At 40.9% G+C, this 13582-nt stretch overlaps 1 protein-coding gene across 2 annotated transcripts in view; it reads right to left on the bottom strand.

Moving 5' to 3' along the window:
• The window catches only part of NHSL2 (NHS like 2), a 292586-nt gene that overhangs the window by 50077 nt on the left and 228927 nt on the right, over nt 1–13582 (bottom strand). The gene's annotated exons all lie outside the window — the stretch shown is intronic.

Here is a 13582-nt window from a genome sequence, read left to right as displayed (position 1 = left end):
AACACTTTTAAAAATTGTTTATGGGCCTGGCATGGTGGCCTAGTGGCTAAAGTCATCGCCTTGAATGTGGCGCCCGGGATCCCATATGGGTGCTGGTTCTAATCCCAGCAGCTCTACTACCCATCCGGCTCCCTGCTTATGGTCTGGGAAATTAGTCAAGGACGGCCCAAAGCTTTGGGACCCTGCACCCGTGTGGGAGACCCGGAGGAGTTTCCTGGCTTCTGATTGGCTCAGCACTGGCTGTTGCAGCCGCTTGGGGAGTGAATCATCGGAAGGAAGACCTTCCTCTGTCTCTCCTCCTCTCTCTATATCTGACTTTGCAATAAAAATAAATCTTTAAAAAAATATAAAAAATACTTGTTTTTATTGAAAAGGCAGATCAGATTTATGGAGAGAAGGAGATAGAGAAAGAAAGATCTTCTACCTGCTGGATTACAACCCAAATAGCTGCGACGGCTAGAGCTGAGCCAATCTGAAGCCAGAAGACAGGAGCTTCTTTTGGGTCTCCCATGCAGTTGCAAGGACCCAAGGCTTTGGGGCATTCTCCGCTTCTCTGCTTTCCCAGGCCACAAGCAGGAAGCTGGATGGAAGTGTAGCAGCTGGGACACAAATCAGTCCCCATATGGGATGCTGTGCTTGGAGGTGAAGGATTAGCTATTTGAGCCATTGCACCGGCCCCAATAAGTACTAATCTCTAATGTGGATTACATGTTGAGATTTTATTCATGATATATTAGATTAAATATAGTATTCATTTTTAAAAGACTCATTTACGTATTTGGGAGAGAGCCCTGGTTGTTTCCCAAAGTGCCTGCATCAGTCATGGCTAGGCCAGACCAAAGCCAGACGTAGGAAACTCCATCTGGGTCTCCCACATGGATGGCAGGAACCCAAGTACTTGGGAAGTTGTCTGATGTGCCCCCTCCCCCTCTCCATATGCATTAGCAAAAGCTGGATCAAAAGAACGGAGTGGCTGGAACTTGAACCACGCCCTCCAATATGGGATGCAGACAATAGACAGCTTAACTGCAGCACCAGAATGCCTATCCTGTTGTTACGATTAATTTCATCTTCTGTGCTAGAACACACAAGTAATTGCTAGTATTGATGGCCTTGGGGGAGTGTGAGGAGAGCTTTGGGGGGGGGAAGGGGGAAATATTTCAACCTGTACTTATCATGGGAAACCCATACTACCTTTTTTTTCTTTGAAGTTTTAACAACACATGTGTCATTTTACAAAAATAAAATGATTAAATGTCATTATTTCGTATATTTTAACATAATTCTACTATAATGTTCATGAAACTTAAAATACAAAATAAACACAATAAGTTGGTTGGTATCATTCATTTGGCTGCTTTATTTCTGTTTTGCAAATATCCCCTCAATTCCTCTTTCCTATTCCTTCTTTTTCGCCTTCTTATTTCCTCAGCTTCTCTTTCCTCTAATTTTCAAAACCCACAAGAATCTGGGACTAAGAAGGCATTCCACTTCTGTTGGCTTCTTGTTTGGCTTGAGCTGAAAGCTTTGGTACTTCCTGCTATCTCTGAAGGCTCAAGAAGAGTGCCACAATGGATAATGCTTGATTCCAGACAGCACTGTCAAAGATGGCTAGCTCAGTTGTAGCACCTGTGGAGACAGCCCTGCCATTTCTCCCATATTCACGTTTAGATAGAACTGTTTAAAGAGAAAAATAACTTCAGAAAATGTGTGTGTGTGTGTGTGTGTGCACACGCGCACATGCGCGTGCACGCGATTTCTTTCTTTCCTGGTTTAAGGATGAGTGGAGGCAGGGTACATGCAGGAGGCTTTAGAGAGAGCAGGCTTGGTCCAAATTTGGGAAACCAATTTAATTGCCATCTGCAGTTAAAAAAAAAACGCTAAGAGGATGAAGTGTTTTGAAAAAAGAACTACAGAGGTTGGAGAAAGGGAAAAAGCTCTCTAGCTTCTGGGAAACAGGTATAATAAGAGATTTGTTTGCTCCAGGACAGATGGGAACCTCAGTCCTTAGGTTTAATTGAAAGAGGGAAAAAACAAGAGGTCTCAGCTGATTGTCAAGCAGATAATAGATCCTGAAGGGTGGGCCTGAAGGGTGGGCCTGCACAGATTGAGAAATGAAAAGCCCCATCATGTGTGTAGGGAACAAGTGGTGTGGGAAACTAGCAAATTGCCTTTTATGCCCATTCTTAATGCAAATGGAATAATCTGTTGCAAATAAAGACGGGCCTTGAATGTCTATTGGGATTTTTTTCTTTATCATGGGAACACCTGCCCCCTCCTCCCTCCAAAAAATAGCCAAACACTTGGCAGTGCACTAAGTGGAAAAAACACTGGACTGAGAGTCAGGGGACCCCTCTGATCCTAAGTTTGCAAAATACACAAGAAATGATTTGTGTGAGATTCCCTTGGAAACTATAAAGCATGGTCAAATGGGGTTAAGCGTGATTAACTGTAATGAAACTCAAGTTTGTCTTTGTTCCTTCCTGTCTTCTCCCTTTGCAGGTCCTCATCTCTTACAGCTGTTTGGCACAACACTACCGGGCTGAAGGTTTGAAAGGAATCCAGCTCAAAGAACATTTACTGGTCCCTAAGGAGAACACCTAGACTGGAGTGTGTTTTCAGCATTCTAAGTGGACAGAAAGCACATTATTTTTAAGAGAACATTCCATTCAAAATTTAGAAGCCAACAATTTCCCTTGAAGGGGAACTCTGCATTCAACATAAAGCTAGGATGCCATATATTTGGTTTTTATCATTTTATACAAAAGCCAATTTCCAAATGTAAATCTTGATTTAAAGAGAAATTTAGCCAATGACATTGCATTACTCTCCAGAAGGGAGACAGAAGAAATGTAACCCCCATGCAAAACTGTTCAGTACTCCTGGAACTGTCTTTGGGGCTCCAGTGGCTCAAATTTTAAGCCTCCAAACTGCCTAGGAATTGACCATTGTTTCCCATCACCACTCTAGCCCAGGCTGCTGCTGCTGCTAGAAGCTTCCTGAGTGAACCTTCAGTCCCCTCTCCAGCCTGCTGCATAGTCACAGCCAGCAGCCAGCACTTTAAAAGAGCAGCCTCCCCACATCTCTCCTCTGCTTGGGCTGTGGATGAGTGATTCTTTGGCAAATGTCCGCCTACAGGGTTTTCATGGCTCAAAAACCCCATGCTAGCAGGAACTGTGATCTGTTTTGCTCACCTCTGTGTCCCCAGGCCTGGCCTCAGGCCAAGCATATGGTAGACATTTATTTGTTGAATGGAGGATTGCATTTTAAGAGCTAACATTTGTACAGTGCTTTAAAGATAACAAACACGACCATGCATATTCTTGTCTTCATTTTGCAGATGAGGAAATTGATGCTGAGAGCATTGTCCAAGTCGTGGACACAGTTAATGCAGGGTATATTGAAATGCAAGCCTGTGGGAGGCAAAACCCGGTATCTTTTTTGGCTTCATCCCTCTGGAGAGTGTGGGGAGATGAGGAGTTCAGAATCACTTTGATGTTGCTTGGCTGTATAACAGGCCCTTTCTCTCTGGCCTTCGGGGTCCAGGGGCAGGCCCAGTGGGTATTCCCTGCCTACCAGCAAGGGTGGACTGCATTCTAAATCTGGCTTTCCTGGATGACTTAGAAAGCTACTCTAACTACAGTGACCTTATTTTCAGAATCTCAAAGCAGAATTCTTGGTCTGACAAAGAGAATAGAACACTCAAAACTGGGACTCTCCTGTCAAATCCAGGACACAGATTTGCTGCACCTGTACTACTTGGCAGCTACAGCATGGACACTTCTTAGTGAATTCTGCCCCAACCACTTCAGTTCATCACATCTCACGAAGATTCCTAAAAATTAAATAGAGCGGTTTTCTGGGCTTCATACCCATCCCTCCCCCAACCCCATTTACACATTTTATTTGTCTAATTACTTCCCTTATCACTCTTTTCTGTTAACTTTTTCCTGATCTGCCAGAAACAGCTTCTAGGTTCTGCTTGCTGCTGGATGCTATAAGCAAGTGAGAGAAATTGTAAGCAAAAGTTCTTGGAGACCATGGCAACAGAGCCATGGCAAGGGTGGGGGAGCTGGGCACTGAGACAGTCCTTCCCACCCTTCCTGGTTTCTATTTTAGACCATGTGGTGCTGGTAAGGCCCGATAGTTCCATTGTGTTATTTAATCAGCTAATGGTGTTTGCAAGAGGCGTCACATGGCACATTTTTTATTCTAGAAAGAACTTCGCAATGCTGTTGCTTCAATGCACTCCATGTTGCAATGGTAAAGGTTCATGATAAAGGCTGTTGTCACTGGTGCTCTTCACATTCAGTTCAAGGTTACCTATAGCTTCCCAATGGGCAGCCAGGCTTTAGCATTAAGGTGTTAATAGCAAAAACTGGGTATTTATCCTCTTGGGTCTGATAGCCAAGAATCCTCATGTTATCCTAGTGATCCATCCCAAGGACTTATACTGGTATTTGGGAGCGAAGAGGCTCTTGATTAATGAGGGAGGATGTGCGGTGTCTTTCAGTAGAGCTATCTCTTTCTTTGATGTACTCAGTGGCACTGAACACAAGGGTGGGCTCTAAAGGGGCTGGGAACCTGTTTAAACCTCAGGTTCCCCATTTTCAAATAAGGGAACACCAGTAATTTCTACCTTGGTTTTCTTTACTTTTTACTTTTAAAAGATGATGTACTATATGGAAAATACTGGGATAAATCACATTTCTCTGTTTTTGCCCCAAAAGTTTTTTCCCAAAGAACTAAAATGTAGGTTCAGCTGAAGCCTCCTGGGAACCTCCCCAAAGGCATTCTCCTTCCCCACAAGGACGGTATCTTTCTCAGTTGGATGTCACTTATCTACATGAATGTTTTAAGATATGTATATATTTGCTCATAAATAAAAGACTACACAGGATCGGTTTGTTTGTTCTTAAACCATACAAGGGCACCTCAAAAAGCTTGAGGAGGTGAAATTAAAAACATATGGTTATTTTGGTATAAAAATGTTTCAAAATTCATTTATATGAAGAGACTTCAGAAAATTCATAAAAATGATTATTAGGAAAAAGCCATGCCTGTATTTAAAAAGACTTTTGTACCTAAAAAACTCATTTATTGGGGCCATCATTGTGGTGGAGTGGGTGAAATGAGCATCCCATGTGGGAGTGCTGGTTTAAGTCCTGGCTTTTCTGCTTTCACTTGGTTAATGCACCTGGGAAAGAAGTGAAAGATGCCCTGATGTTCTGGGCTCCTGTCATGCACATGGGACACGTACATGGCGTTCCAGGTTTTTGGTTTTGGCTTAGTCCAGCTCCAGCAGCTGGAGCCATTTGGAGAGTGAAACAGTGGGCTGAAGATCTTTAATGCTTTCAAATAAATAAAAATAAATCTTAAAATAAGCTTATTTATTAATTCCACTTCTTATGAATGTTTTAAAGTGTCCTCACGTAACTCCTATTCGACATCCTCTGCAATTGGTTTTCTCTATTAGATTTATGGGAAATATTCACATATTTATGGTACAGGGATCTCTGGTTCAGATTTTTTCATGCTGAGAAATATTCTATCGTTTGAATCGACAGTGATTTTATTGATCTGTTCTGCTGCTTCCCAATATTTTCTGTTCTTATAAACAATGCTGTTACAAACACTCCAGGTGTATGTGCCATTGCTCACCTGTATGAGAGTTTTCTAGGGTATATACTCGGAATGCAACAGCTGAGGGTGGGAGTATACATTTTTGAGCCTTTTTTGGGGATAATATATTCTGGTCCTTATGCAAAGTTAACCACTCACACACTATTTGATTCAGACACTGTACTTTGTAAAGCTGTACTAGAGGATTATTCATACAGTTGCACATAGGTAATACGTGTAAGAATGTTCACTGCCACACTGTTAGTAGTAGGGTAAAATTAAAAACATCCTCAGTGCCCATCAGTGGAGTGAGTGAGGCTGGGGTGGATGAGAAATCTGTGGGCCATCCACTGTATAGAAGACTGTGGACTCCGGGAGAAAGCAGTGTTAAGCAGGCCCTTTCTTACCCAACTCTTTCACTTCTGGATCTAAGAAATAATGCTGTTCACAACATAAAATCATGTAAGTCTGGAAGAGACTTGTGTATTAAATGAAGATACCCTGAGTACAGCCACAGGGGAATCCTGCCAGAGTCTCACATCTGCATGGCAGGTTCCTTGCTTGTCAATCAGCTCCAAGAAAAATGAGGAAACAGTCCAGAGAATAGATTAGAACTCAAGTTGTATAATTGTCAGACTAAGACAGAATTTGTAAGTGCTGAAAAGGGACATTAACAAATTGATAAAAAAAAATAGTTTTCCTTGTCTAAAAGCTAACCAACCAGCAGAATAAAATATCTTTTTTAATAAATGGAGATGTTTCTGGTGTCTGGTTGTTGATTTGGGAAATCCAAGCTCATGTCTAGGAATGCAAGCATACTTGTATTTATGTTTCATGGATTCAAGCCAGAATGTTTAGCTCTAAAAATGATTTTATTAATCATGGTAGATATCACCTCTTGATTCTCTTTATGCATTAGGCAATGTAGTGAATGCTTTTTATTTACTACCTAGGCTAGGTTTTGCAGTAACACTGTTGGTAAGGTCAAGAAATTTGTCCAAGGACAAACAGTGATAGCTAGGATCTGAATTCAGATCTGCCTGGTGACAAAACTCATTCTCCTCAATACAGTACCCCCATATATAGGAGTAGATCAGGAACCCAGCCAACTGATTTGCTGAATTTGACCTTGAGCCAATGTATCAATCAGGAATTTTACGACATTCTGTATATCTGTCTCATCCATAGTTAGTCGATAGAAGTGATTGCTCACTGTGCACATCATACTCATTCAATAAATATTTTATTGAGTGGCTACTTTGAGCCAGGCACTGTCCTTTAGGTCACGAATGAATGGAACATAGGGAGCATGTAGCTGAATAGCTCAGGCTAATAAGAGATGTTTCAGACTGCAGAGTGATAGTCCCTCTTTCAGGGGAATGCAGACATAACACAGAGCACTTCAGAAAGTTCAAAGAAAATAGAATTATACGACACATTTATCTTGCTTCAAAAAAATTTTTTTAAAACCCATGCATAATTTTTCATAATATGTCTTTTTTCATTAACTTTTTGAAGATCTCTTGAATGCCTGGCTTTTGAAAGGTTTTATTTTTTGCATCAAAATAAACTTATTTTTCAATTCCAATATTCCACACATTTTTAAAGCACTCTTGTATATGCAGCGAAGAACATGAAGTGTCCCAGGAGTCAGGAGCCATCCAGGGAGGCAATAGTAAGCAGCAGTCACAGGCAGCAGGGAAATCCAGGGCATGGATAGCAAAAGGGAGGCTGTGACAAGCAGCCAAGTGGTGCAAGTCCAGCACTCCTGAGGGAGGCATTAATTGAGAAGAGCAGTGCTATTCAAAGAGCTTCTCCTCCTTCACTGATGCATGAACTCTTACATTTAGGCTCCACCAGCCAAAGAAAATGAAGCACACCCTCTTCCTCATATTCTGAAAAAAGTCATCTAATCTACACCCCCCGCCCAGACATCTAAAGCACACGGAACTGTGGATCATAAGCTATGGGTTCGCACTTCGGAATCTGAGTTTTGAATTCTGCATTTGGTCTTCTTGGTGCATGTATGTAAACGTGAGGACAATAAATGAAAACACCAGGGGTCTTTAAAAAGTTTGTGGAAAGTGAGTATCATGAAAAACTGTACATGATCCATTTTGTTTTAAATACAAACGAACGCATTCTGTTATTCTATTTTTTTCCCCTTGAACTTTTTGAGCTATCCTCATAGATTTTGTGAGAGATTTCACTCTGCCAGCCAAATGTCAACCAACTTCCTGGTCCTGGTTTGTGATGTGTACAAGGAGATCCAGAAATGTTTCTACAGACAACAGCAAAAGGATGGCAAGGAACAGAACAATCTCTTTTGGATGCCAAGGACCAGCACCGCGGGTGTTAGCGGATCATGAATATTCCTGGGTGCCACTTGATTCTTAAGGTCTTGGGGACATAATGTTTCTAAGCTACATCTAACATCAAGCTGTTATAAAAGCTTCAAAAAATAACCCATGGGGTACACAGGCAATCTTTGCCTTCCCTGACTGCACTCCCACCTCCACCACTGCAGGTTTTTGTTCTGTTCTCCAAGTACAGATTTAAAAGGTTTATTACATGCTGTGATGGGTAGAGAGGATATAGAGAAATAGGCACATTCATACAAAGCTTGTGTGTGTGTGGGGCGGGTGGGGGTGTCAAGTAGAACAGTTTTTTTGGAGAGCAATTTGGCATTATCTGTCAAAAATGTATGACAAATTGGATTATATTAAACCAGAAATCTAGGCAGAGGAAAAGAAATAATCAGTGGTGTGAAGAAACAGTCTTCAGAAATGCAGAAAATATTCACCAACTTTATATCAACTGATGTCCAGAATACATGAAGGTCATCAAAAAGTGCAAGGTAAACTTTCATAATGAAAAAAAAAACAAACTATTAAAACAATGAGCAAATAAATGAATTTCAATAGCATTGCATGAAAATAAAATTACATTTTAATTTCATTTTCCATGAAACTTTTGAAGTATTTTCAAGCAAGGAACTCAAACAAATCAACAGCAAAATAGCTCCCATATAATGCAATTAAATAGGAAAAGAATAGGATAGACATCAAAAGAGACAGCAACAGCCTAAAGGTATATGAAAAAATGCTTAACCTCATCAATTATCAAGGAAATGCAGATCAAAACTACAATGAATTATCACTCTAGTTAGAACGGCTGTTATTGAGAAGACAAAAGCTACATAAGAAGTGTTGACAAGCATGGAGAAGGGGAAATCACTATGCACTATTGGTGAGAATGTGAATTTGTACAACTCCTGTGGAAAATGGTATGAAAGCCCCACAAAAATTTAAAAATAGAACTGGCATATAATTCAACAATTCCACTATAGGGTATAGATCTAAAAGGAAATCTGTATGTCAAGAAGACATCTGCATGCTCATATTTACTGTAGCACTATTCACAATAATCAAGATATGGAATCTACCTAAGTGTCCATCTACAGATGAATGCTTAAAGCAAGTGGACATAAACGGGATAGAATAGTGTGTAGCCATTAAAAGCAATGGAATCCTGCCATTTACAGCAACGTGATGGAGTGGAAGGATATTATGTTAATGAAATAAGCCAGGCACAGAAAGACAGATATCACTTATACGAACCACATGAAATTTGAAATTGCTGAAGTCACAGAAGAGTGTAGAGCAGTGAGTATCAGAGGCTGGTGAACGGAGAGGAAGTTGGAGTAGAGAAATATTGGCTAACGGGCATAAAGACATAGACAGGATGGGTGTATGGCACAGCACTTAAGACACCACTTGGGCTGCCCACAATTTCATATTGGGGTGCCTGGGTTTGATTCCTGGCTCCACTCCTGATTCCAGCCTCCTACTTATGTACATCCTGCGAGACAGATTGTTGTGGCTCAAGTACTTGGGTCCTTGCCATCTGTGTGGGAGATGTGGATTCAGTTCCAGGCTTCTGGCTTTGACTGGCCAAGTTCTGGCTGCTGCAAATATTTGGGGAGTGAACCAGCATATGGGAAATCTCTCTGCCTCTGGGTCTTTAAAGAAAGAAGACATAGGAGAAATAGGAGAAAATTGAACATCTGCAGATTTTTGTGTGTGTGGCAATTCTTGGAACCAATCCCCCATGGCTATTGAGGAATCACTGGATTTTATTGACCCATCTGTCATTCTTTCCAAAAGATTTAATTAATTAATTAGCAACTAATGTTATTTGAAAGGCAGAGAAGGAGAGACACAGAGAGCAAGAACGTCCAGCCTCTGATTCAATCCCTAAATGGCTGCCTGGCCAGAGTTGCACTGGTCTAAAGCGAAGAGCCAGGAGCTTCTTCTGGGTCTCTCATGCAGGTTGAGTCCCAAGGACTTGGAGCATTTTCCACTACTTTCCCAGGTCATTAGCAGCGAGTTGGATCAGAAGTGGAGCAGTGCCCATATAGAATGCTGGCACAACCCGTCTTAAGCAGGCTGTCTGAATCCTGCTTGTTAAAGAGTGAGTGCCAATAGGTACTCATTTAGAACTCGCAAAAACCATCTTGTGACCTTACTGGATCAATTTGTACTGTTATTTAACTTTTAAGGACCAATTTAACTAAAATACAGGTATTGCTTTCCTGTTTACAAAGCAGTTACATACTATTGATTCCTATGGCTGCCATCCAGTTCATGAAATAGGAAAGGCTGGTATTGTCACTATTATTCTCATTTCACTGATGAGTAAGGACGCCTCTTGTTTCAGTTTACATTCATCTAGGACACCCGATTTTGTTCTCTTAGCTAGAATATAAGTCTCTGGAAGACAGGAAGTACTTTCAATGTTTCTGCGCACATTAAGATTTGTAAAAGGAAAGGGAAAGTCCTCACCAGTTTGACAGGAAGCTTGTGAAAAAGACAGGACAGTCAGTTAAGGTTTAGAGTGTGACATCTGTCAGCTGTTTGGGTTGGGGAAAAGGTCTGTCTTAACCGAGGCCAAATGCATGAAACAGTTACAACACAACCAAATAGGAAATCCAGGTGATGTAAAGTGGTACATTAATGAGCTTATTGCATTAAACATCATTATCAACACTGCAGCTATGGGCAAGGAAATGCTTTACAAAGAGAGTTTTTTTTTTTCCAGAAAATTGACGAGTGAGTGTTTAGCCTAGTAGTTCAGATACTCTATGTCCCAGAAAAAAGTATCTGAGTTTGATTTGCAGGTCCTGACCCCAGCTTCCAGCCAGTGCAGACCCCAGGAGGCAGTGGTGATAGCTGAAGCAACTGTTAGCCATATGGGAGACCTGGATCGAGTTCCACGCTCCCCAGGTTGTTTGCATCCTGGCTCTAGGTTGCTGAGGGTATCCAGAGAGTGAATGAGCAGATAGGAGCTCTTTCTCTCTGTTTCTCAAATAAACAAATAAATAAGATTTTTGTAAAGAAAATTCTATAGATAGTAAACAAAATTTGTGACAGTGGTGTAGGGAGTACTGAAATTTGGGAAATTCTGCCATAGCCCAGTCAGGCTGAAATGAGCGAGGGGGAATTAAAAGTGAGAATATTGGCTTGAGTGAAGGCATCGAGGAGAGGGGGAGGCACAGCCAGGAGCCGAGCTAAAGGGGGAGGAGGGTATTTCAGAACTTCTTTCCAAATCCCTAGCCAGCCTAGACTCCAGTGTGTTTGGTAAACCAGTCTGAGAAGTGTGGGCTGGAGCAGGAATCATTTCACTTCTTGTGTGTGGGAGGAAACAACAAAAGTATTTTGGAAAGGTCAGTCTGGTGGTAATAGGCAGAGCAGACCAGATAAGTGGCCCCAGCAGATTTCACCAAGATGCTAATGCCTGTGAGTCAGGCCTCCAAGCTAGCGGTAAGGCGCTGGCACGGAGACCTCTGTGGGAGCTGTGCTTTTTCATGTATTATTTAAGATGTTAAGCAAAATTATTTAAAGTTTGACAACAAGGCCAGAAAGATCCCCGAATACCCTTTGAAGAACATTTGAGAGCGTCTTCCATGCAGCTGTTTGACTTACTGTTTATTATTGATTCAGGCCCAGCCTTGGTAAAGGTAAAGGTTGACTTGTAGAAGATTGATAAGTTGCGTATGATATTTGTCTGGCAGAAATGAAATAAAATTTTGTCTAGTAGGAAAGATAGCTCCAAAGAGTATATAAGACTATTTCAAAAAGTCCATAGAAGATGAAGTTAAATGGTGCTTAAATTTTGAGGCAAAACAACTGAGATCCACTATAGCTTTTTCTTAATAACAGGCATTATTAATGAATTTTTAATGAAAAACTATGCCTGGGTTTTAGTACTTTTGAAAAAAAAACTTTTAATTTTATTTTCCTACAAACTTTTTTTTAGAAAAGATTTATTAATTTTTTTTACTGGAATGTCAGATTTACAGAATGAAGGAGAGAGAGAGAGAGAGAGAAACATCTTACATCCACTGATCCACTCCCCAAGTGGGCGCAATGGTTGGAGTTGAGCTGACCTGAAGCCCAGGATCCAGGAGCTTCTTCCTGGTCTCCCATATGGGTATAGGGTCCCAAGGCTTTGGGCCATCCTCAATTGCTCAGCCAGGCCACAAGCAGGGAGCTAGATGGGAAGTGGAGCTGCCAGGACATGAACTGATGCCCATATGGGATCCCGGGTGAGGACTTTAGCCACTAGGCTACTGTGCTGGGCTCTTCTTACAAACATTTTAAATGCCCTTGTATTACTCTACAACTAACCAGCATTTAAAAATAGGTATTTTCTCTTATGTTAATCAATTTTAATAGTATATTTGCTTCTTTAAAAAATATTTACTTATTTGAAAGGCAGAGTTCCAGCAAAAGGGAAGGAGACAGGGAAGGAAGGAAGAGTTAGAGGGCCCAGAGCGAAGGCTCAGTTGGTTTAATCCTCCCCTTACAAGTGCTGGGATCCTTTCTCTCTGTCTCTCTTTCTCTCCATTAATCTGCCTTTCTAATAAAAATAAAATAAATCTTAAAGAGAAAGAGAAAGCAGTAATACTGAGAAAGTAATAGTAGAGGATGGCCCAAAGCCTTGAGACTCTGCACCCGCCTGGGAGACCTGGAAGAAGCTCCTGGCTTCCGGTTTCAGATTGGCTCAGCTCTGGCCATTAATGCCACTGGGGAGTGAGCCAGCATATGGAAGATATTTCGCTGTAAATTTGCCTTTCCAATAAAAAAATAAGAAATCTTTTTCTTTTTTTTTTTTTTATAAAGAAATAACTTTCCATTCCTCTTTCCTTCTAGTCTCTGGTAACTTTGAATCTATTTTACACCCCTATAAATTAACCTATTCTAGATATTTTATGTGAATGTGAACATAGAATATTTGTTCTTTTGTGTCTGGTTTCTTTCAGTTAGCACATGTCTTCAAGACTCATTCATATTGCGGCATGTGTCAAATAAAATGCATTGTGTATATATACCACATTTTACTTATCTATTCATACGTTAATGGATTGTTTCTACCTTTCAGTTATTGTGAATAAATGCTTGTATGAATATTCATGCACATATATTATTCAAGTCCCTGTTTTTCATTAGTTTGAGTGTGTATCTAGAAGTGGAATTTTTAAGTTCTATAATTCTATGTTTAACTTTCAGTTTTTTTTTTTTTTTTTTAATTAGAGAGATGAGTGAGAGAAGGCACGTGCATTAGAGAGTGAGACTCCACTCACTAGTTCATTTCTCAAGTACTTGCAGCACTTAGGGGCTTTGCTGGCACAATGGCCAGGAGCTGGTTGCTCAATTCAGGCCTCCCAGGAGAGTGACAGGAACTCAAATACTTGAGCATCACTGCTGCCTCCAAGACTCAGTAACTGGAAAGCTGGAGTCAGGAATTGAACACACGTATTTTGATGTGGATTAATGTACATTTTAACCTACTGGGCCAGATGCCCTCCCCTCTGCTGTCTTTAAAAACTCACCTTTAGTATGTCGATTCCTTTACCAATTAGTTAAATCTTTGATGCATGATCACTGCGTATTTGAAT

Source organism: Ochotona curzoniae, unplaced genomic scaffold (assembly GCF_017591425.1).
Source record: "Ochotona curzoniae isolate NIBS_2020 unplaced genomic scaffold, NIBS_Ocur_1.0 scaffold_1852, whole genome shotgun sequence".
Lineage (NCBI taxonomy): Eukaryota > Metazoa > Chordata > Mammalia > Lagomorpha > Ochotonidae > Ochotona > Ochotona curzoniae.
This window is presented reverse-complemented; position numbering and strand designations above follow the sequence as displayed.